Raw genomic sequence first — 26015 nt, 5'->3', positions numbered from 1 at the left:
ATGAAAGTGAACCACTAAAATAACTTATTTTCAGAGTGCAGCAGAAATGACAAGGGACTGGAATGCAAACTGTGGAAATCTAGAAGCATTCTGCAAATGAGGTATTTCACAAGCATATTAAAGTTATAGCACTTTAGACCAACCCAAACTGAAACCTTGCAGACCATGCACCCCAGCTGTGGTTTAAGAGCAAAAAATAATAGGGAAGCCACTCATCAGGTTTTGGTCCTATATCGGAAATTAGCAAATGCATGTTTTCAGTTTAAAATAAAACGTTTCAGACAAGAATGTAACTTTTTTTTTTTTTTTTAACATTTCTCCACCTTAAATAACCAACCAGACACTGGTCATGACAATCCAAGATAAGATAGCTTATAGTATAAACATAACATTCCCTACAGATTATTCAAGAGATTCTGGCCTTCTGGCTCTATTACTGAGATATAAATGGTAGGCAATAAAACAGGGACAAATACAATGTATGAAAAGATTCACACCAACCAGGAAAAGCATGAGTCCAGAAAAAGACTCTAACCAAATAAAGAAAATAAAACAATTTGGAAAATTGCAAGCTTATGTCTCTTTCTTAGTAACATTATATCCACCGCTGATTCCTGCAGAGAATGTACTTTTTAGCAGTTAACAGCATTAACCAAATTACAACAGAGCCCTCGGGGGATAAACTCAGTTACAATAGACAGAATGCATCATTTTTCCTGGCAGAGCCCAAAGGTCAAAAAACAAAAAGCAGAATCTCAAAGTACTCAAAGTAATATGTAAAAAGTCCCTTATGAGATACTACAAAACATTTTCTGTTACTATCATTACGAAAAATATTGGTGATGTTAAGCCATAAACCAAACTAATTCAAAGCAAAGGATTTAGTTTAATTCTGAATTTAAGACTTTCTATAGCTTATCCACATTAGTCCATCATTTAGGATTAAAGTTTTAATTCAGTGTTAAAAAATAAGCCAACAAATGGAAAGTATAATAGTGTGATGAGGGAAATTAACACATGAAGACTCATTTCATAAAGTCTTCTGGGTTGACAAAAACTAAAATTACAGGGAAAAAATGTTTAAGAAGGAATTAATATTTCATTGAAATAATCTGAACAGACTGATTTGCAACTGTCGCTTGACAGCATTGGGACTTAGCTGAATGAATACACAATTTCACTGTCATAGTGCACAAATGTAATAGAAAGGAAATAATGTGCAGTATAACACAGTCACATGAGCATTAAGGATGTAGCTCAGCAGTACAGCACATGCCTAGCATGCATGAGGCCCTGGGTTTCAATCCCCAGCAACACACACACACACATACATAATGAAAAGCCCAAATAGGTGGTGGGGAAACACTGGATGGTGGTTCTAGCTTTGCCAATAATTAGCACCAGGACCCCAGGGAAGTGGCTTTCCTTCATTTGTGTCCCCACCTGAGAATTCAAGAAGTCAGTTTAGGTACACGCCACAGATGCTGTGTGCCCTAAGATTCTCCTGCACTACCTTAAAACTCACAGCTGATACAGAAGTTTTTCCAGACAGTGAAAGGTGGGATGCAAACATCCAGTGAACAGATTTAGACACTCACTGACTCTGCTGATATGTATTCTGATTATGAAAAAAGAAAAAAAGAGGGGAAAAAGGGGTGGGGGTCATGCAGCCTAGAAAGTAGGATCAAGGACATCAAACTTTCATAATTCTTCATTGCAAAATGCAATACGAAGTTTAGTAATATTTTCCCTTAAAACAGTTTTTACCTTAATTTTGTAATTAATAAAAGCTTACTTTAAAAAACAGGAGGAATAATCTATACTGAGACCAAAGGACTCAATGGTTATCTGAAGCTTGCTTTACTGGCCTCTTAAATCTTTACTTATATAATGGTACATTCTTTGTCTTTAAATGGAAAACTTGACAATGCAGTGATAAAGACACACACTGGAGCTGTGGCCTGGGGCCAAGTCCCACTTACCAGCTGTGTACCCTGGCAAGTTTCCGTTTCCTCATCTGTAAAATTAGGATAATATGGTTTCAACCCTCATGTGTTTGTTGAGAATTAATATGTACAAAGCACGAAGAACAATGTCCCTGGCACACAGAGGAACCCAGGTAACACGTTGCTAAACAACTTCATGAGTAACTAAAATAGATGTTTACTAATATACCAAATGAAATCATAAATATCAAGACCCCAAAAAACCTCACATGAAAGCATCAACATTAAATAATAAAAATATTACAGGTTAAACATCCCTCCCTAAACTGAAAAGTATAGATTTAACCATGATGTCCAAAAGTTTTGAATTTGGAGCAGTTCAGATGCTGGATTTTTGGATTAAGTCTATGTAAATATTCCAAAATCCAAAAAAAACTCCAAAATCTGAAACACTTTTAGTCCCAAGCATTTCAGATAAGAGATACTCAACCTCTAAAACGGTAAGGTAATTTCCAAGTGTTTTCTATGACAGTGACTTTGTTTAACTATTTGCCCAGATTCCAAACCTTCATCAGTCTATTCTAAAAAATTAATCTTCCTAAAGCAATGTTGGCATTAAGTCATTGCTACTAAGAACCTTTAAAGACTACAAGGTATGCAGGATAAGCTTCAAACCCCACAGCTGAGTTCCATCCCCAGCCAGACTAGAGTGAGCTTCTCGCAACCTGTACTTTGCAGTGCTTAGAACAGTTTGTAATTCTAAATTTGAGTGACTATTTGATTATTATCTTTCTTCCCTACGAGAAGAAACCCAGGTCTGTGTTTTACCCACCATCCAGGTGCCACCGTCTGTCACAGTGCATGGCCCACTGCAGATGCGCAGGGTATCAATGGGATGAATGAATCTCATCTTCCATCAAGGCTCAGACCACCAAATAGCTGTGACCCTTCACAGTTTGCAAAACTCTTATACAAATTTTCTCATGTGAGCCTCATAATGACTCTTTGGGGACAGCATGGAAGATGAGAAAACCAAGTCCCTCAAGTTCACCGAGTCACCCAAGGTCACATTCTCAGGAAGTGGCAAAGAACCAAGTGTGTTAACTTCCAGTCTGGGGTTCCTTCCAGAACATCCTGATGCCTTTGTCAAATCCAATACCCTCGGGCCCCAGCCTTGCCTTCTATTTTCTAGCTTCTGCAGTTTTTACTGTTCTCTTCTACCCACGGACCTCTTTTCCCACTTTTCATTCATTAAACAAATACTTATTAAGAACTGTGATTGCTGAGCAAACCCTCTTTCTTCCTTTGAGGCCCACCACTGGTCTGTATATGTGCCACTCCCTTGTAGGGAGAGTCATTTATTCACTCAACAGAAAGTCTTCTGTTGTATGAACATTTATTTTTTATTTCAGTACATATGTGAATACCTGCCAAGCGCCTCCTATGATTTGGATGTGATCATCTCTAAAGGGGTCACATGTTGGAAGCTTGGTTCTCAATGAGGCAAGACAGGGAGGTGGTATGGACCTTTAAGAGGTGGGGTCTGGCAGAAGGTTCTTAGGTCATCAGGGCTGCTGCCCTCAGGAAGGGATTAAGGTGGTTCTCAACTGAACAAGAACAAGGTATTTTTTTCTTTTTCTTTTTTAAAAATTCTTTTTTATACATGAAAGTAGAACATATTTTGATATAGCATACATACATGGAGTATAACTTCCCATTCCTTTTTAAATTTTTTTTAGTTGTAGGAGGACATGATATTTATTTTATTTATTTATTTTTCTGTGGTGCTGAGGATCAAACCCAGTGCCTCACGCGTAGTGCTCTACCACTGAGCCACAACCCCAGCCCTAACCTCCCATTCTTGAGGTTGTACATGATTTGGCGTTACACTGGTCAGGTATTCACACATGAACACAGGACAATTATGTCTGAGTCATTCTACTGTCCTTCCCATTCCCACCTCCCTTCCCATCCCCCCATTCCTCCCTGTCCAATCTGGTGAACCTCCACTCCTTCCTCCCAGCCCCTGAATCTGGCTTGGCTTTGTGCTGTGCCATGGGACTTCTCCCTCACACGTGCTCCTGCCACTGTGATCTGCCCTAAGGTCCTCATCAGAGCAAAGCCAGTGTTAGCACCATGTCCTCAAATGTCCAGAACTGTGAGCTCAATTAACTTCTCCTCTGTATAAGATGACCCAACCTCAGAGTTTTCTTTATAGTACCAAAAATTAGACTAATAACAATGCCATAATGTGTGAGATTTCAATGAAAACTGTACAATTAGGACTCTGTGCCCAGTAGTCTGAAGCTTCTAGAAAAGAATAACAATGACAATCTCCTTTAAAGAGCAATAAGACTGCTACCACTCACACAACCTCAGATGTTCCAGGTATCTCAATAAAGAAATAAAGCAAGCACTAATACCACCAAAATAACATAAATTATACAAATTTATATATCAATTTTTTTAAAAGAATATAGACTTAATATATGTGCCCTCGATAAAAAACAAATTCATATAATAACATCCACGGATAAATTATCCCCAGATACGCATTGGGTCTATTAAACTTAACAGTCCTTCTCAAACTTGTTAGCTCAAAGTACACACAATTAAAATGGAAACAAGAGATGTGGAGACCTCATGTCTCTGGATTATCAGCACAAACTCCAACTCCAAACACATCAGCAATAAACCTGCAGTAATCCTCATGAAATACTGCATCAATTAAATGTTGGTGCAAGAAACGTAATGCAGAATAACTGCCATATTAACGCTCCCGGAAGATAAATCACCAAAGACTTTAAACAAGGGAAAATCGATTCTATGAATATTTAACACAGCTGACTTTATTTACAATTTCCCATAACAGACACATCACAGCAGGAAAAAGAACTGGAAAGGGTTAAGAATGCTAGATCATATTAGAATTCAAAAGTGAGGAAGACAGCTGCCTGGGAACCTTCCAGGCCTGGGAGATTGGAGCTGACAATCATTTAAAGCCTTGAGGAAAGCGTACAACATGGTATTGGACAACAGGTTAACTGGTGACATAATTAATTGAAATGATACCCACCCAGTCCTTTCTTTCACCCCTAAATTCCAAAGCTGAACGTAGGGAGTTCAATCTCATATAGGACAAAAATGGAAGCTGTGAGAACAACATTCCTCTTGGAATGACAGAACCTGGGAAATTGGCCGTCGATGAGGAATTTCCATCAGTATAAAGCAGCACGTGGGTTTCCTACCTCACACTGCGCTGCAGGATCACAACAGCTTTTATACACTGCTGTTCCCGTGGGCCTGAAATAAGCCAAGGTACACTGCAGTGGGGTCTTTAGGGGAGAGTTAAACTTTCCCAAATGACCAGACAGACCCAACTTCCAACAGCCCAGACAGACCTACCCAAGGTCTCCAGGGCGCTCCACCCTGATCGGTTTACAAGGGAGTGACCTATAAATCTTGCAGAGAAGCCATGGCCATCCCCAGACGCCTCATGAGGGAAAGCGTCCCATGGATTGGATCCAAAGCTTTCTCACTGTGCAGTTTAATTCCACCTCCTTTTTCCCCCTCTCTGTGAACACAAGTGGAAGGGAAGAAATCCTTGAAAGAAAAAGTGTCTTTCATCTCACAAGAAATAATCACATTTGGGCGGATGAATTCTCAGTCCATAGAATAGACTGTGCTCTTAAAGAGTATCCTCATCAAAAGAGGACAGCAGTGATCAAATTTAATTCTACCATTTACATCCAATTTTTTTTTTTAGATTTAATAAGGTCTTACAGAAACAACATACCTAGCACCTCCTTGGACTGTGACACTGCCCAGGTTTCCACATTAGTCAATGTGGGTAGGCACAGGAAGCTTTATTCTAAAGGTTTTCACAGAGACCCTGAGGGGAATTCAGGACAGCTACCTCTCTAGGCCCCTCTGTTGCACTCCACTCTTTGAGGTGCCTTTTGGGGTCTTCGGCTCCCTTGCCTTGGAAGATTGGGATGATGAGACAAGATGAAACTTGAGTCTGTTGATTAAAATAACTCCCGATTTCAAGATACATGAAGAAGGAAATTGAGAGCTGGGGTCATGGCTCAGTGGTAGAGCGCTTGCCTAGCATGAGTGAGGCACTGGGTTCAAGTCTCAGCACCACATATAAATAAATAAAATAAAGGTCCATTGACAACTAAAAAAATATATTAAAAAAAAAAGGAAGGAAATTAAAACATGGCTAAAATTGTTTCTGGATGTAAATTATCCAGAATGTGTGTGTGTGTGTGTGTGTGTGTGTGTGTGTGTGTGTGTATACACACATATATATATATATATATATAATTTTTCATTTTCTTTATTCATGCAAGTAAATACCAGATAAATTTCCTCTTAGGTCAAATATTTCTTCCCTTATGACTCCATGACTAATCCTGTATAGCCCTAATGTTCTCTTACTCACTCCTCAAGAACTCATCATTAACTCATCCTATGAGGAAGAAAAAAGCCAAAACTTGCTTTGGAGAGGCCGTCATAACATACTTCAGCAGGAAGTTAACATTACTGGGCAAAGTAAAAGTTCAATAACCCAGAAACTGAAAAGGGGAGGTGAGAAGTACCTGAGCTTCATCCTAAGAAGGCAATGGGAAGGTTTCCCAAAGGTTCTTCCACCCCTAGCAACCTGCATCTCTGGGATGAACTTGGAACCAGACCCCCAGCAGAGTGGAAGAGCATCGACATCCAGAGCTGTCTCTGTGTGGACTCTAAGTTCACACCAATTCCACTGGTGCTGGTGGCTTCCTCTGCTGTCTCTCATTCAAGACTGCCTGTCAAGGTCACCAGTGACCCCCATGTTGCCAACGACAATAGCCAATCTGAATTCTCATCCTACTGGATATCTGTCCTAAAAAAACATTCATTGCAAGCCTTCTCACCTCCCCTTTCTTTGAGTTTTCTTTCTACCTCACTGAGTCCTCCTTCTCAGGTCTTCCTGAGGATCTTGGAGGTTCCCTCTCATCTCCCCTGACCTCTAGACTAAGTTGTGCCACTGAGCTCAGTTCTCAACACTAATTATAGAGGGGACACATACATATACACAAAGGAAAGATATCCCATGTCCATCAATCAGAAGAATCAGTATTGTTAAAATGGCCATACTGGAGCTGGGTTGTGGCTCAGTGCCTAGCATGTGTGGAGGCACTGGGTTCAACTCTCAGCACTGCATATAAATAAATGAATAAAATAAAAGTCCATCCACATCTAAAAAAATATTTTTAAAAAAGTGACCATACTACCTGGGCATTGTGGTACACACCTATAATTCCAATTATTTGAGAGGCTGACAGGAGGATTCAAAGTTATGGGGTGGCCTGGGCAACTTAGTGAAACCCTGTCTCAAAACAAAAATTTTAAAAGGGCTGGGGATTTGGCTCAGTGGTAAAAGGTTTGCATAGCATGTGCAAGGTGCTAGTTTCACTACCCAGTACCGAAAGAAAGAAAAAACAGGAATGACTGTACTACCCAAAGCAATCTATGGATTCAATTTAAATGCTATCAAAATACCAAGGATTTTCTTCACAGAAATAAAAATTTTTTAAAAATTCCTAAGATTCACACGGAACCACAAAAGACCCAGAATAACCAAAGCAATCCTGAGCAAGAAAAAAAATGCTGGTGGCATTACAATTCCTCACTTCAAAGCATACTAAAAAGCCAGAGTAACTAAAACAGCATGGCACTGACATAAAAACAGACACCTTGACCAGTGGACCAGAATAGGGAAGCCAGAAAGTAATCCACGTTCACACAGTCAAGTGATTTTTGACAAAGACACTAACAACATACGATGGAGAAAAAAACAGTGTCTTTAATAAACGATGTTGGCAATATTGGATATTCATATGCAGAAAAATGAAATGAGATCCTGTCCTCTCACTGTATACCAAAATCAACACAAAATGGGTCAGAGACCTAAATGTTGAAACTGAAATACTACAAAACACAGGGGAAACACTTCAAGACACTGGTGAAGGTGATGACTTCTCAGATGGGACCCCTAAGGATCAGGCAACAATAGTGAAAAGAGACAAATGGGATTTAATCAGCAAATGAAATAACCAACAGAATTAAGAGACAACCTACATAATGGAAGAACATATTTGCAAACTGTCTTCCAATTTGGGGCTGATATCCAAAATACGTAAGAAACTTGAAAAGCTAAACACCCCCCAAAAGAAATCCTAAATTTAAAAAATGGACTAAAGAACAAATACCTCAGACCTGGGATTGTGGCTCAGTGGTAGAGCGCTTGCCTAGCACGTGAGGCACTGGGTTCAATTCTCAACACCACATAAAAATAAATACATTAAATAAAGGTATTGTGTCCATCTGCAAATAAAAATATCAAAAAAAGAACAGACACCTCTCAAAAGAAGACATATAAATAGTCAATAAGCACATTTAAAAAAATAAAAAATTTCACACAAAGAAATGCAAGTCAAAACCACAAAGAGATATCACCTCACCCCAAAAGATAAAAAAACAACAAAGCCAGTGAGGATACAGAGAAAAGGGGTCTCTTACACACTGTTGGTGGGAATGTAAATGTGTACAGCCCTATAGAAAAAGAGATCACTCAAAAAAACTAAATACAGAACTACCAGACAATCCAGCAATCCCACTTACTGGGTACACATTCAAAGGAGATGAAATCATTATGCCAAAAAAATTCTTGCCTTACCATGTTTACTGAGGCACCATTCACCCTAGCTAAATATGAACCAACCCAGATGCCCTTCAGTCGATGAATACTAAAGAAAATGTGGAATATACACACAATGAAACATTATATTCAGTCAGAAAAAAAATGAAATCTTGCCATTTTTGGTAACAAGGATGGAAATAGAGGTCACTGTGTTAAGTGAAAGAAGCTAAACGGAGAAAGGCAAAGTCACATTTTCTCACTCATTTGTGGGAACAGTACTCAATCCTGTAGTAAAACAGAATGGAACAGAGGTCACTAGAGATGGGAAAGGGCAGGGGGTGAGGGATGGGGATGGGGTGAAGTTCAGTAAGGGACACCAAAACACAGTAGAGGAATCACTTCTGGTTCATCCTTAGTCCAGTAGGGTAACTGTCAGTTAAAACTTCAAAATGACTAGAAAGGAGGAGTAGGAAATTCCAAATGTGTAAACATGATTAATGGCTAAAGAGATTGAAATGCTTATTACCCTTATTTGGTTATTACACACTGTATATGTTTATTGAATTATCATAATGTACCCATGATGTACAAATATGTCTTATTAAGAAGTAACATTTTAAGAAGTTAACATACACACACAGAGTATTAGCTTCCTACTTGCTGTGGGTTGAACTGAGTTCCCCCCAAAACTCATTGTGAAGTCTTAACCCCTCAGAATATGAGCTTATTTGGAAAAGAGGTTTTGCAGATGTAATTAGTTAAGATGAATCATTTGGGTGGATCCCAACCCAGTCTGACTGATTTCCTGATAAAGAGGGAGATCTGGATACAGGCCCACAGGTAGGGAGAACACCAGATGGAGATAAAGGCACAGGTCTACAAGCCAAGCAGCGCAAAATGCTCCAGCAAATCACCAACAGCCAGGACCAGAGAACAGTCTGTTGCTCAGTTCTTAGAAGGAACCAATCCTTGGATTTCCAGTCCTCAGAACTGCACAAGTTTCTGTTGTGTAAGCTACCTTGTTACAGCAGCTTAGCAAATTTATATACTGAATACCTTATACTGAATAAAAGGCAACTCATTAACACTCTGCTTTGCATTTTATCCTTATAGTTTATCAATTTTTTCTCTTTTTTGGCTGTCTTAGGTTCCACTTCACTCAAAATATATTTTTCTTTTATAGGAAATTGTCTTTCAGTTTATTGCAATACTTAGAATGCAGCCTGGTAAGTGACTTAAAATATATTTTCCATGCCATAAGTTGACTATGTATTTAGATCCAAATAAAGCTGATTTCTATGTGGTCACGTACCTCACACCAATTCAATCAAGAATGTGTGACATCTGGCTCTAAAGCCACAAAGCTGGGGCTGGAGGATTATGTATGTTTGCTTTATAGAATCATTTTCATCTCTTTTTGTATAACTGCATGATGAGATTCTAAATGAAAAAGGTAAAGTCATGTTTAACACCAAAACAACAACAAAATCATCCCCAAACTAGAGCTATTTTGCTTTACTGGTCTGTAACCACTCTTTAAACACTCCAAGACAAATGGATTCAGAACACGGACTGTGTGTCTACAACACAGGAATGTCTTACATAGATGTACCCAAAATGTTTTATCACCATAAATATGAATCACAGAGTCTTCCCAGGCAGACCTATCTAATTTCATCAGCCTTCTGAAATTACATCTTTCACTAAATCAGCCTCTGGGCACAAATGCAATAAGATAACATTAATTAAAATGCATAAAACCATCCAGGAGTGGCAAGGAGTATACAACATTTTTTTTTTAAAGGGCAGAAATTGAACTAAAAATAGTAATTGTCCTTTTGCCAGAGTAAAAAGCTGGGTCTTACCTACTGCCCGAAGCTACAATTCTACCAGACTTTCTCAGAGGCAGGATAATAATTAGTATGTTATTCACTCGCCTGGTATGCATCTAACTTTGCAGGGCTGTGTGTGCATGCTCACTCTGCACTCATGTGCTCCAGTTCTCTGGTACCAGTTTGCCATTAAGCAAACTCCAAGAAGTTAAAAAGTAAAATCTGTTAACCCTTACACCATGCCAATAGCCATATCACTCAAAACAATGAAGACTTTATGTAATCCTAAAGAGACCCCCATTCATTATCACTGTTGAAATTCAGACCTCCACTTCTCTTGGAAATGAATGACTGCTGACCCTAAATAAATCACCATCTTACTATTATTATCAACCATAACTGCCTTAGTGCCAACATGCTCTCCCGGGGTCATAGAACCCCGTCAGGTAGGTACTGACTGAGAAACGTGCCCACATCCATTGAGAGAACGATGAAATCAGCATTGGTGGCCAGAACTGCTGGACTCCAAATCTCAGGCACTTGATGGCACCCGGTGTCCTTTGAGAATTTCAAATGTCAACAAATGCTTAAAAGTACACAGAAATGAGGGGCTGGGGTTGTGGCTCAGAGGTGGAGCACTTGCCTAGCATGTGTGAGGCACTGGGTTCAATTCTCAGCACTACGTATAAATAAATGAATAAAATAAAGGTTTATCAGCATCTAAAAAAAAAAAAAAGTACACAGAAACAAAGAAGCCAATTTTACCTCTAAAATTCATAGCCTCTGTGCACACACAAGAATCACAGGTGTCATCACTATGAGAGCACTGTTTGGTATTTTGCCTTTTCACTAAAGATTATTTCAAGTATTAGCATCCAAATAACCACAGCATAGAAATGAAATCAGGTCAGAGATGTGCTTCAACTAGAATCTTTTCCTTGAAGTGCAGATATGAGAACACAAAACAAATCTCAGGCAATAACCGGCAGCGGTTCATCACTTTCCAAATCTTAAAATGTAACACCTATCAAAACGGGGTGGGATTTGAGGTGATTTTTCAAAATTACTTTTTCATACTGTCATATATTGTTGTGTTTTCTACTAAAACCCATCCCATTTTGATAACAATGAAAAAAGATAACAAGAATAACATGCAATTGTGCAATATTATCTATAATATTATATTATTAATATTATCTATAAAATGTATATGCAAACTACTGATTCAAGTTCAGAGCCTGTACACATAAGTCATACACAGACAGGATATAACTGAATTTAAAGACCACATGCCAGAGGTCAAGATAGGTTCTTTGTCTCTCAGATCCAAAGAATGGAGACCCACAGAAACAGGGTAAGAGCAAAGTAACAGAATAAATTTTTGAAACAGAAACAGTAAGGAAGTGGGGCTCACACAAGACAGGAATCCCAAGAGAGCTGCCACTGAATTACTGTCTGGGGTTTATATGGTGTTGCTGGAGGTGACCTTTAAAGCTACTGGTTGGTGACTTTCAGGGAGGGGAGTTTCTGCATCCATTCAAAATAAGACACTTGGTGATCATGCGCCCCCATCCAATCAGGATATTGATCATGTGTTATTCACACTCTGATCACCTGGCTAATCATGTGCTAGTCACACGCTTCATAATGTGCCATTTCTCCTCAGGGATAGGCTCAGGTACATACCTTCAAGCTCCAATGAAGTTATTGATCACAGGTTGCACAGAATCTGCTGCTTATTGAGGTCCCACTCCAACTACCTATCATGTGTCCAGTTCCCACTCTCAGTATAAGCCAAGCAGCAGGTACTGTCCATGTCACTTTGAACAAGTTATTCAGCTCCTCAGAGTTCCTCATCTCCTCACTTGCAAAAAGAGAATACTGTAATAGTACCTATTTAACATGGTCACTGTAGGAATTAACTGAGAAACACATGCATTTATACATGCCATACACATTCATAAACTACAAGGTGTGATTCAAGAGTTAGTTATCATTTTTTTTTAGTTGTTGATGGATCTTCACTTTATTCATTTCTTTATATGCAGTACTGAGAATCAAACCTAGTGCCTCATGTGTGTGAGCACTCTACCACCGAGCCACAGTCTCAGTCCCAAGAGTTAGTTATTATTAAGAACCAAGATTTCTGAAATCTAAACAGAAAGATCCTTAAACAGATAATACTCTCATTCATTTCCATGACGTGAAATCATCTGTTTGCATCTTCATTTCTTTTATAATCCAAATACTACAGCAGAGGCAGAGGACAAATGGATCTCCATGTATGTATACATATATATTTCCAAATGATCTCCCACAGAATGAAAAATCATTCCATTTAACTCTTTCCAATAGATATATTAATGCAAAGGAGTTTAGACTTTACATAACAGCCAGTTTTAAATTAGAGTCCCATTCAATTCATGTTAAAGTGACTGTAAATTGTGATGGATGCTTTTAAGTACATAGCTTCATATTTTAGAGGAACATTCAGAGGTTTATTTGTGGAAAAGAAAATCTAAAGACAGAAAAACCAATCATAGCCAATCAGCAAGCTTCACCACCATTAAAGGTGAGAGGGGGAAAAAATAAAAAGACATCTGGGGAAGGAAAAAAGAGAAAACAGATTCTAGACCTATTTCAGAAGACTTAAAATCTACCCAGGTGAAGTCAAAGAAAAGAACCTTAAAGAGCTGAAGGTGTCCAGCTTTGATACCTGTTAGAGTACCAAATGTTTGTATTTGGTACTGAATGTTTGTATTCCCCAAATGTATGCTGAAATACGAACCCTCTAAGCAACAGTAATGGGAAGCAGGGTTGTGGGAGGCGGGGTGAAAGGTCACAAGAGTGGAGCAGCATGAATTAAGATCGGCTAACCTGTTGCCTTTCGAGTGTTCAGGTCCGAGGCTGACCTCCCTCCAAACCTCTCCAATCCACCTCAACTCAGCACCCTCCCACTTCCCCTGCTCTGGCTAAAATCCTCGGAATCCTCCTTGGCTCTTCTCCGCCACACCCCACTTCCACCAACAAATCCTGGGGGCTCCGCTCTGAAAACATACTCAGCACCGCCCTGTCTCCACACATCCACTGCTTCCGCCCTTGCCCAGGTGCCCCTCACCCCTCAAGTCTGGTCTTCCTGATGCCCAGCACCCTCTTCTCACCACAGCTACCAAGTGACTTGTAAAATCTGTCACCCTTGGCTGGGACCCTCCAATGGCTTTGCCTCTTAATTTAGGTCCAAGTCAAGGCCCTCTGGGTGGCCTCACCAGCACTGCCGGCTTCTGCCCTTGCTTCTACCCTTCGGCCCCTCTACCGTCCTGACTCCATCTACTCCTCCTTCCCTCACTCCCCCCATGGAATGAGGTCCTGGGCCTGGAACACGTGCCCAGCAATGCCCAGCGCGGGGTCCTCCCTCACCTGCAATTCCTGGCTCAAACACCGCCTTCCCAGTAAAGTCTGCTCCAACCCTTTCCCCATTTAAAATAGGCCGCCTCTTCCTAGCCCACCCAGCCCAATCAATCCCACCCCCCAGGCCGGTTTCTCTGCACAGCACTTTGTAATATCAATTATGCGTTTGGCTGCAAGTTGCACAAAAACTCAGGTCTGGACTGTTATGTCCACTTCTATATCCCTAACACCTATGTGCCCCTCGGTAAATAAATGCCGGATGAATATGTGGATAACCTCTGTTCAGCCACTACTTATCGCCAGCATTTTAAACTAATTTAATAAAAAATAATCCCCTGGGGCAGATGAGGCTCAGTGGTAGAGCGCTTGCTCAGCATGTGTGAGGCCCTGGGTTCGATCCCCAGCACTACGAAGAAAACAAAAACAAAAGCAATCCCATGATCACCATGATATGTCCCTGTACTGAACATCCCAGAACGATTTCTAATTAAGCACTTCCCCAAAAGCTTCACGCAGATCAGAGATGCCCAGCAACTGAGAAAGAACATTTTTTTTCTGCAAGTTTGAGAAGACCCAGAAGGCTCTATTCCAAGTGTTAACAAGTATTTTCTTCAAATGTTGAAATTTCTAGTAATGTTTGCTTTTTTTTTGCCTGAATCTTGTCATAAGGAAAACATTTTCCTTTCATAACCAAAAAAATACAGTTGGAAGCAATCCCTCCCCTTAAAATAAAAATAAAAAGAGGTGGGACTGTGGCTGAATTCAGGCATTTGCCATCGACACTCTGAAACACATGGCCCGAGAAATCCTGAGGCCGCAAGCATCCCTGCCCCTCTGAACACACTGGCCCAGTGGCACAAGGGGTGGCTTTGATTTTAAATTACATGGGTGCAAGACACAGACTGATGTCACTCGATAATGTGGAGATGATTAACAACCAAAGCCATCTTTAATTGATCACTTAAAGATACAGGTGGTTCACCAGATTTAAAAACAACAGCATGTTGGCGCAACATGCGGGCTTATTTTTTTTATTTTGCCTAATCAGCAATCTGTACACAGCTTTGTGCCAATGCTGGGCCCATTTTAATACTTCTTTTCTCTATTTAAACAATGTGTACTCTGTGTGTGTGTGTGTGTGTGTGTGTGTGTGTGTGTGTGTGTGTATGTGTTTTCATCTCCTGTTACCAACATTCCAATGGTGAAAGTGTTAAGAACTGAGGATGCCACACTGATCCAAGACCCCAGGAACCACTAACAATACTGAATGGGGCTCCTTAACCCCTGTCTTCTAACAGTAAATACAAGAGTAATGATATTAATTAAAGTCAATATTTTCTTTTTTTTAGTTTGAAATGACAGTTGGAATCATTGTCCCTTTATTTTTTTTTTTTTACATTTCTTTTTTTTTATTGTAAACAAATGGGATACATGTTGTTTCTCTGTTTGTACATAGAGTAAAGGCATACCATTTGTGTAATCATAAATTTACATAGGGTGATGTTGGTTGATTCATTCTGTTATTTTTCCCCTTCCCCCCACCCCTCCCATCCCTCTTTTCCCTCTATACAGTCCTTCCTTCCCCATTCTTGCCCCCCTCCCCTCTCATCCCTCTTTTCCCTCTATACAGTCCTTCCTTCCCCCATCTTGTCCCCCTCCCTAACCCTCACTCTAACCCTAAAACTAACCCCTCCCACGCCCCATTATGTATCATCATCCACTTATCAGAGAGCCATTCTTCCTTTGGTTTTTTGAGATTGGCTTATCTCACTTAGCATGATATTCTCCAATTTTGTCCATTTGCCTGCAAATGCCATAATTTTATCATTCTTTATAGCTGAGTAATATTCCATTGTATATATATGCCACAGTTTCTTTATCCATTCATCGACTGAAGGGCATCTAGGTTGATTCCACAATCTGGATATGGTGAATTGAGCAGCTATGAACATTGATGTGGCTGTACTCTGTAGTATGCTGATTTTAAGTCCTTTGGGTATAGGCCAAGGAGTGGGATAGCTGGGTCAAATGGTAGTTCCATTCCAAGTTTTCTAAGGAATCTCCACACTGCCTTCCAGAGTGGCTGCACTAATTTGCAACCCCACCAGCAATGTATGAGTGTACCTTTTTCCCCACATCCTCGCCAACATCTGTTGTTGCTTGTATTCTTGATAATCGCCATTCTGATTGGGGTGAGATGGAATCTTAGGGTGGTTTTGATTTGCATTTCTCTTATTACTAGAGATGTTGAACATTTTTCCATATGTTTGCTGATTGCTTGTAGGTCTTCTTCTGTGAAGTGTCTGTTCACTTCCTTAGACCATTTGTCGATTGGGTTATTTGTATTCTTGGTGTTGAGTTTTTTGAGTTCTTTATAGATTCTGGAGATTAGTGCTCTATCTGAAGTATGATTGGCAAAGATTTTCTCCCACTCTGTAGGCTCTTTCTTTGCATTGCTGATAGTTTCCTTTGCTGAGAGAAAGCTTTTTAGTTTGAATCTATCCCAGTTGTTGATTCTTGCTTTTATTTCTTGTGCTATGGGAGTCCTGTTGAGGAAGTCTGGTCCTAAGCCGACACGTTGAAGCTCTGGACCTACTTTTTCTTCTATAAGATGCACGGTCTCTGGTCTGATTCCGAGGTCCTTAATCCATTTTGAGTTTAGTTTCGTGCATGGTGAGAGATATGGGTTTAGTTTCATTCTGTTGCATATGGATTTCCAATTCTCCCAGCACCATTTGTTGAAGAGGCTATCTTTTCTCCATTGCATATTTTTGGCCCCTTTGTCTAATATGAGAAAATTATATTTATTTGGGTTTGTGTCCGTGTCCTCTATTCTGTACCATTGATCTACCTGTCTATTTTGGTACCAATACCATGCCGTTTTTGTTACTATTGCTTTGTAGTACAGTTGAAGTTCTGGTATTGCAATACCCCCTGCTTCATTTTTTCTGCGAAGGACTGCTTTAGCAATTCTGGGTTTCTTATTCTTCCAGATGAATTTCATGATTGCTTGTTCTATTTCTGTAAGGTACATCGTTGGGATTTTAATTGGAATTGCATTGAATCTGTATAGCACTTTTGGTAGTATGGCTATTTTGACAATATTAATTCTTCCTATCCAGGAACATGGGAGATCTTTCCATCTTCTAAGGTGTTCTTTAATTTCTTTCTTTACTGTTCTGTAGTTCTCACTGTAGAGGTCTTTCACCTCTTTTGTGAGATTGATTCCCAAATATTTTAATTTTTTCGAGGCTATTGTGAATGGGGTAGTTTTCCTAATTTCTCTTTCTGAAGATTCATCACTTATGTATAAAAATGCATTAGATTTATGAGCATTGATCTTATATCCCGCTACTTTACTAAATTCACTTATGAGTTCTAAGAGTTTTCTGGTGGAATTTCCTGGTTCCTCTAAGTATATAATCATATCATCAGCAAATAGGGATAGTTTAAGTTCTTCTTTTCCAATTCGTATCCCTTTAATTTCTTTGGTCTGTCTAATTGCTCTGGCTAGAGTTTCAAGGACGATATTGAATAGGAGTGGTGAGAGAGGGCATCCCTGCCTTGTTCCAGATTTTAGGGGGAATGCTTTCAGTTTTTCACCATTTAGAATGATATTAGCCATGGGTTTAGCGTAGATGGCCTTTACAATGTTAAGGAATGTTCCCACTATCCCTATTTTTTCTAGTGTTTTGAGCATGAAGGGGTGCTGTATTTTATCAAATGCTTTTTCTGCATCTATCGAAATAATCATGTGATTCTTGACTTTAAGTCTATTGATATGGTGAATTACATTTATTGATTTCCGGATGTTGAACCAACCTTGCATCCCTGGGATGAAACCCACTTGATCATGGTGCACTATCTTTTTAATATGTTTTTGTATGCGATTTGCTAAAATTTTGTTCAGAATTTTTGCGTCGATGTTCATTAAGGATATTGGTCTGAAATTTTCTTTCCTCGATGTGTCTGTCTGGTTTAGGTATCAGGGTGATATTGGCTTCATAAAATGAGTTTGGGAGGGTTCCCTCCTCTTCTATTTCATGGAATACTTTGAAAAGTATTGGAATGAGCTCTTCTTTAAAGGTTTTGTAGAACTCGGCTGAGAAACCATCAGGTCCTGAACTTTTCTTTGTTGGTAGGCTTTTGATGACTTCTTCTATTTCATTACTTGAAACTGGTCTATTTAAATTGTGTATGTCCTCCTCGTTTAGTTTAGGCAATTCATACATCTCTAGAAACTTGTTGATATCTTCGAAATTTTCTATTTTGATTGGAGTATAGATTTTCAAAATAGCTTCTAATTATGTTTTGTATTTCAATGGTGTCTGTTGTGATATTTCCTTGTTCATTCCGAATTTTGGTGATTTGGGTTTTCTCTCATCTTCTCTTTGTTAGTGTGGCTAAAGGTTTATCAATTTTGTTTATTTTTTCGAAGAACCAACTATTTATTTTGTCAATTTTTTGTATTGTTTCTTTTGTTTCAATTTCGTTGATTTCAGCTCTGAGTTTAACTATTTCCTGTCTTCTACTACTTTTGGTCTTGGTCTGTTCTTTTTCTAGGGCTTTGAGCTATAGTGTTAGGTCATTTATTTGTTGAGTTTTGCTTCTTTTATTCAATGCTCTCCATGAAATAAATTTTCCTCTAAGTACTGCTTTCATAGAGTCCCAGAGATTTTGATATGTTTCTTTGTTCTCATTTACCTCTAAGAATTTTTTAATTTCCTTCCTGATATCTTCTGTTATCCATTCATCATATAATAGCATATTGTTTAATCTCCAGGTGTTGGAGCAATTTCTGTTTTTTACTCTTTCATTTATTTCTAATTTCAATCCATTATGATCTGATAAAATACAAGAAAGTGTCTCTATCTTCTTGTATTTGCTAACATTAGCTTTGTGGCATAATATATGGTCTATTTTAGAGAAGGATCCATGTGCTGCTGAGAAGAAAGTGTATTCACTCTTGGTTGGATGGTATATTCTATAAATGTCTGTTAAGTCTAAATTTTTGATTGTGTTGTTGAGATCTATGGTTTCTTTGTTCAATTTTTGTTTGGAAGATCTGTCCAGTGGTGAGAGAGGTGTGTTAAAATCACCTAGTATTATTGTATTGTGGTCTATTTGGTTTCTGAGATTAAGAAGGATTTGTTTGACATATATGGGTGAGCCACTGTTTGGGGCATAGATATTTATGATTGTTATGTCTTGCTGATTTATGGTTCCCTTAAGCAGTATGAAATGTCCTTCTTTATCCCTTCTAACTAACTTTGGCTTGAAGTCCACTTTATCTGAAATGAGGATGGATACCCCAGCTTTTTTGCTGGGTCCATGTGCATGGTAAGTTTTTTCCCATCCTTTCACCTTTAGTCTTTGGGTATCTCTTTCTAAGAGATGAGTCTCTTGCAGGCAACATATTGTTGGACCTTTCTTTTTTATCCAATCTGCCAGTCTATGTCTTTTGATTGATGAATTCAGGCCATTAATATTCAGGGTTATTATTGAGATATGATTTGTATTCCTGGTCATTTGACTCATTTTATTCATTTATTTGTTTATTTTTGACACGACTTGGTTCCTCTTTATTTGAGAGTTCCTTTAGGATATCTCCTCCCTTTGCTGATTTGCTTCTTTGTTTTTCATCTCTTCTTCATGGAATATTTTGCTGCGAATGTTCTGTAATGCTGGCTTTCTTTTTGTAAATTCTTTTAGCTTTTGTTTATCATGGAAGGATTTTATTTCGTCGTCAAATCTGAAGGTAAGTTTTGCTGGGTATAAGATTCTTGGTTGGCATCCATTTTCTTTTAGGGCTTGAAAAATGTTATTCCAGGCCCTTCTAGCTTTTAAGGTCTGGATTGAAAAATCTGCTGATATCCGTATTGGTTTCCCCCTGAATGTAATTTGGCTCTTTTATCTCACAGCCTTTAAAATTCTGTCTTTATTTTGTATGTTAGGTATTTTCATTATAATGTGCCTTGGTGTGGATCTGTTGTAATTTTGTGTATTTGGAGTCCTATAAGCCTCTTGAACTTGATTTTCCATTTCATTCTTCAGATTTGGGAAATTTTCTGAAATTATCTCATTGAATAGGTTGTTCATTCCTTTGGTTTGTTTCTCTAAGCCTTCCTCAATCCCAATAATTCTCAAATTTGGCCTTTTCATGATATCCCATAGTTCTTGGGGATTCTGTTCATGATTTCTTACCATCTTCTCTGTTTGTTCAACTTTGTTTTGAGGTTAAATATTTTGTCTTCAATATCTGAGGTTCTGTCTTCCAGGTGTTCTATCCTATTGGTTGTGCTTTCTATGGAGTTCTTAATTTGGTTTATTGTTTCCTTCATTTCAAGGATTTCTGTTTGGTTTTTTTTCAATATCTCTAACTCTTTATTGAAATGGTCTTTTGCTTCCTGTATTTGCTCTTTTAACTGTCGATTGGTGCGATCATTCAATGCCTGCATTTGCTCTTTCATTTCATCGTTTGCTTCCCTTATCATTTTAATTATGTACATTCTGAACTCCCTTTCTGACATTTCTTCTGCCATGCTTTCATTGGATTTTATTGATGTAACATCCAGATTTGTTTGAGGCATTTTCTTCCCTTGTTTTCTCATGTCGTTCAGGTATCAGTGAACTGCTGAGATGTTGCAGATTTCCTCTATTGACTTATAATGTCCCTGAAGATCCCCTCTTATCCTTCAGTAGCCTGAAGTCTTAGAGGAAGTTGATATTGCGGTGCTCCCCAAGGAAGCTGCCTCTCTAGGGGTGGTGACCCTCAGGTGGGGTATATTCCCTGATAGTGGGCAGAGATGCCTCTACTTGTTGACCAATGGTCATCCAAAGGGGAACTAGGCTGCAGGCTGAACTAGGCTGTTTGTGCCTGTGTCTCTGGTTTTACCGTCCTTGTGAGAAAACCTCACCCGGCGGGGAAGACTCACCCGATGGGGAGGTCTCGTTGGTCAGTTCCCCTCCTAGAGGTTCCTCTCAGTCCACAACTACCGCCTGGGCAGGGCAGCCTTCCCAAGCAACGTTCCCAGGGGCCCGGACCTACCTCCTGGGCCTGGGAGCCCTGCCCTTCGAAGACGAGTCTCCTTAGGTAGCCCCTCCTCAGAGAAGCTGCCCGCAGTCCTGGAACCTTCGCTCCACCCCTCAGCTGGTCTCTGTGTAGCTCTTTCAACAAAAGGCGCCTAGTTCCCCGGACCAGACCGTGCTTTGCACCTAATCGCCTGGCTATGCGACCCCTCCTCTAAGCAGTCACTTGGAGCCTCGTACATATGCTCCAAGCCCCAGTGACCCACCGCTCGTCTCTTCCTCCAGGCAGCCACCTGGTGTTCTGTGTGGGTGCTTGGAGACCAAGCCACTCACTGCGCACCTCCACCTCCTCAGGACACCCCCCCCCCCCCCCCCCCCCCCGTTGTTCAGGAGGTTGCTGAGTCCAAATAGCTCGCTGCCCAGTTCTTCCTCTGGCAGCCGCCAAAGCCCCAGCAGATTGCTCCAAAACCAAGCGCTGTGCTGCGCGGCCTCCTCTGGAAAGTTCCCCGCTGTCCGTGTTTACCACTCCAGCGGGGGGAGGGGCGTCTCCCCGAGCCACTCTACTTCACAAAGTTCCCTGCGTTCCGGGGCTACCGCCCTATCCGCGACACCTCCCCAATGGGAGAAACTCACCCGGCAGCTTTGAGTTGGCCCCAAGTCACTCACCATCTCCTCTTTTGAATCTTGAGTCCTGGAGCAACATGAAATGCAGCCGCCCTCTAGTCCGCCATGTTGAAACCCCCCAAAGTCAATATTTTTTGAACACTTACTTTGGTCAAGTACTTCAAGTTAGTCTATTCGCTGAATTCTCCCAAAGCCTGTTATACTGAGGTAGAGAGAAATGTAGAAAATAACTGAAAGTCACATAGCAGTAAGTGGCAGGATTTGAATCCTGGCTTCACTATAGTCACTGTCTCTTGAGTGACTGTTGGAGTCTTTTGTATTTAAAAAAGCAGCTGCCCCCATTTCCCCTAAAGCTCCATGTATCCTCTGCTGCCTGGAAAACTCCTACTTGATCTTTAAAACCCATCTTAAGAAATCCCTTTCCTGACACTCCTGGGAGAATTAATCATGATCAACTTTCTACCACCCTACCACCATATTTTTTGTTTATATACTGTTTCACTAAAGTATAAATAAACAAACCTCTGTTGAATCATCTATGTGTTTGATGTGGAAAGGATCTGATTCTTGCCTGAATTCTCCATGTTTAATAAATATCAAAAGAAACCAGTTCGATATACCAAAAAAATTCAGTGAAAAACTTGTAATCTGCTTATGCTGCTGATCTGCCATTTATCCCACTAAGGCAACACCTTTGAATTTTAACTGATGAATAATAACTAAATAATATTCTATAATATGAACCTACAATCATTGATATTTCATTTTTAGAACTCTTACTAAAGTGCTCATTTCTTTTGAAAGCTAATGATCTACAGCTAACAGCTGAAGATGACATGTAACCTTTAAATTTTTGTTTGCTTTGTCCATTGAGGCATCTTATCTGTATGTACTGCATCCCTGGAAAATAATTCTGTGTGTTTTCATCTTGCTTCTTCGTGGTCCATGATGACGCTGGACCATTGGGTACAATGACACTGAAGTGACGGGATGGGATCATTCTGCCATTTTTCTAGCTTTTTGAGCTGCACCTCACATCTAGGGCTGATCGCTGCACACCTGTGGAACCTGCCAGTGAGGTTCCCACCAACCTTCCCAGCTGGGTGACCAGCAGCGATTCACCAATGCACCTCCGCTCCATCAAGACAGTAAGAAGCCACACCATGACTCAGTAGCACTGCCCATGAGGACTTGTTATTGTCCCCTTCTCACTATCGATGCTCTTGAGAGCGTCAGCCAGACCACTGACATACAACAGTACGGTGGTACGGAAGGAGTAACAGCTGTCACGTTTCTGTTAACCTGACAAACTTTATCCTTCAAGGGAAAAGGTAAATGAAGCACACCATTATTCACATAAATGGGTGTGATTCAAATTTCTCCTAATGGCAGCTTTTCTGTGCTTGCAGAGATCCAACCTGTACATTTGCTCTGCATCAGATGCACTTTGTCCATCTGTGAGTCATGAGAAGCACATTTACCACTGACAGGCAGACATTTCTCTCTATGCCAGGGAGGCAACCAGAAATTCCTACAACAGGCTAACTCATATTTTGGCCCTTCAAACAGACTGGGGGAAATTATTTAGCAGGAATAATTGTTAACCAACCCACCACTCAATAAATATCTTTGCACCGGGCGAGGTAGCACATGCCTGTAATCCAAGGGGCTTGGGAGGCTGAGGCAGGAGGATCATGAGTTCAAAGTCAGCCTCAGCAACTTACCGAGGCCCTAAGCAACTTAGTGAAACCCTGTCTCTAAATAAAATATTTTTTTTTAAAGGGCTGGGGATGTGACAGTGGTCATGATCCCGGGTTCAATCCCTGGTACCAAAAAAAAAAAAAAAAAAAAAAAAAAAAAAAGTATCTTTGCAATGACTTTGTGGACCAGACCAGTATCACATACAACTAACTGAGTGAATCCAGGACACCAGCAACACCCAGACGCTGAGGAGCACCACCCAAGGTCCTGACCCACGTTCAAGATCAAAGCATAGCACTGAAGTCCAGGCATGCTACAGGACTAGCTGGACAAAGCCGACATTGTGGGATCGTGATAGATCCTAAAATCAAATTCCTGGTCTGAAATTTGATCTACTTTCTTGTATTTCATTAATTATCCTAACGCAACAGAAACATAAGTACTAACAGGTTATTCCAAAGCACAATTCAATCATTTTGACAGAAATGAAAGGACCATTTTTTTAAAAATAAGCTTACCTCTAGAAAAAGACCACAATTAACATGGAACAATTTAGCAAGTAAAATTCTATCTTACTAGTACTCCACAATAAAATGCAATTTACAGAACATTTTGAGACTGCCAGCTGCTTTCCCTGGCGGCCGGAGCGCAGCCTGTGTAATTCCACTGAGCACAGTTCAGGACAGAATGCTCAGTGATTACAGAAATACCTGATTTGTTCCTAAAGAAAACATTGCAACACCAGTTACGTGCTTTAAAAGGATATATCACCCTACAGAAGAGTGTAGAAATTCTCTGTTTAAAAAAGCAACCAGAAAAAAATGCAAAGCAGCAACAATTACAACCAAATAGAGAGAGTTAGCACTTCCGCCATGATCTTTCTCACAGTGATTAGCCCTCAGACACTCTGCCCTCCTGGGGGATTCCTGATTCTGCAGTCTAGCAGTTCCTGTGACTTAGGAAAACATCTTCTGTGTGTGTGCCTGTGTGTGTGCATGCACACACAGGCACACACACCTTCACACCAAGTGCCTCCCCAGTGGGAGTTCTGTCCCCATAACCTTCCTCCAGTCCAGCACCACCACTTGCTCCAGCTACGTACCCATGGGCAACCCTGGAGAACCTCAGCTTCCCCATCTGCATTTGAGAATTAGACTGCATCTACCTTGAAAGGGGACTGGGCCAACAGGACAATCCATGCAGGTTCCTCAAAGTGACAGCTTACCACAGGAAGCATTCAGCTAACATTAAGGTTCATGCTTCCTACCGGATCGGCTTACAGGTGAGGAAAAGGACTTGTTTAGGGATTGTGCTGATCAAATGTAACCCAGGTTCAAACCCAATCCTATCAAACTGTAATGTGTGGTAGCAAACACACAGAGCGACTACCACCACACCCTCTGATGATAACAGGAGGGTAACAACCAGAACTGAAACCACGCAGCTGAATATAAAACCTATTATAAATCTCTCTCCATCAGTCTTTTTTTTTTAAGATGGTTACCTTTTAAAATACTTTAATCCTAAATAATATGCAAGTTTTTGGTAAAGGACCACCCTCTGCAGAACAATAACAAATGAGCTAATGTGGAAGGTTTGCTCAACCTAATGACGCTCCAACAATAGGAAATAAAGATGGTGACTAAACACCTTGATGACTACTCTCTGGTGAGCACTTTCCTGTTGCCACGTTGTGCCCTCCCAATGGCATGGCCAGGTAGGATCCCTAGAGATGTTTTCAGGTAGAAAAGCCATGACTCAGGAAAAAAGTCCTGGGACAGTCACTGACATTCACCTGTCCCAGAGGAACAGGTTCAGAACAACATGGACAAAGCTTAGGTCACCTAGCCGCTTGACTTGGAGGGTACAATCCACAGAGTAAAGGAGAAAGGTGTCCCAGTGTTTGAGGGCATCCCAGTGAAGATTCATTTTCACCAAATTAATTCTTCTCCATAGGAGAAGTGAGTAACATACAGAGCCACAAACACGCCCGCAGAGGTCATACCCACTTTACAGCTTCTAACTAGTTAGTTGGAATGTTAGTTTCACACAAAAGGAAGGTTTTGAAAAGATAGGACCCTGGTGTCAAGATCAGATGAGTGGCACCTATCCCTTCCCCAGTTCCTGGTCTCCTGGGCTCCCCACACCTCAGAGCTACAGGCCAGCAGCAGGTTGCCCTGAGGCTAGAACATGCTCCCGGAGCTTCAGTGCAGGCAAACGAAATCTTCCTTGGAATTATAACTGTCTCACCCATTTCAATGGTACCGAGCACATCCACACTGCTGTGCAAATGTCACCACCATTCACCTTCTGGATTTGCCTTCCCCAAATGAAATCCTGTGCACATTCACCAGTAACTCACCAACACCCCTGGCAACCACACTCTGTCTCTATGAATCTGACTACTCTAGATACTGCACATAAGGGGAGTCAGACTGCATTTGTACCCCTGGGACTGGCTTATTTCACTTAGCACAATGCCAGCTCTCTCTTCCTCCCAATGAGGCTTCTTGAAGAAACACAATCCTACATGCACATCCTTTAGATGAAACAAAACAAATGAACAGAATGACTTTTATACTCCTTTACTCATTGCCAAAAGGATATACAAGCACAAAAGAAGCTTAGGAAGGGAAGAAGAGAAAGTGGACAAAATCATCCATAATCCCACCAAGGAACCATGGCTACTTTCCTATCTATCCATGCTCTCCTAATCTTAAGGCTTTATGCAAATAAACAGTTCACAATTATATCACATAATAACATTCACCTGTTAATATCACAGCA

General features: G+C 40.3%; 1 protein-coding gene across 12 annotated transcripts in view; it reads right to left on the bottom strand.

Annotated features, from left to right (window-relative positions):
- The window catches only part of Apbb2 (amyloid beta precursor protein binding family B member 2), a 332249-nt gene that overhangs the window by 293783 nt on the left and 12451 nt on the right, over positions 1-26015 (bottom strand). The window contains exon 2 of one of the 12 annotated variants that reach the window (XM_047566056.1): positions 1983-2017. The exons of the other annotated variants lie outside the window; for them this stretch is intronic. The gene's annotated coding sequence lies outside the window, so the exon portion shown is untranslated. The remainder of the gene's footprint in view (positions 1-1982; positions 2018-26015) is intronic. 12 annotated transcript variants of the gene reach the window in all.

The sequence above is a fragment of the Sciurus carolinensis genome, chromosome 10 (assembly GCF_902686445.1).
Source record: "Sciurus carolinensis chromosome 10, mSciCar1.2, whole genome shotgun sequence".
In the NCBI taxonomy this organism is placed as follows: Eukaryota; Metazoa; Chordata; class Mammalia; order Rodentia; family Sciuridae; genus Sciurus; species Sciurus carolinensis.
The sequence above is the reverse complement of the archived record's forward strand: the minus strand, read 5'-3'. Positions and strand labels throughout refer to the sequence as shown.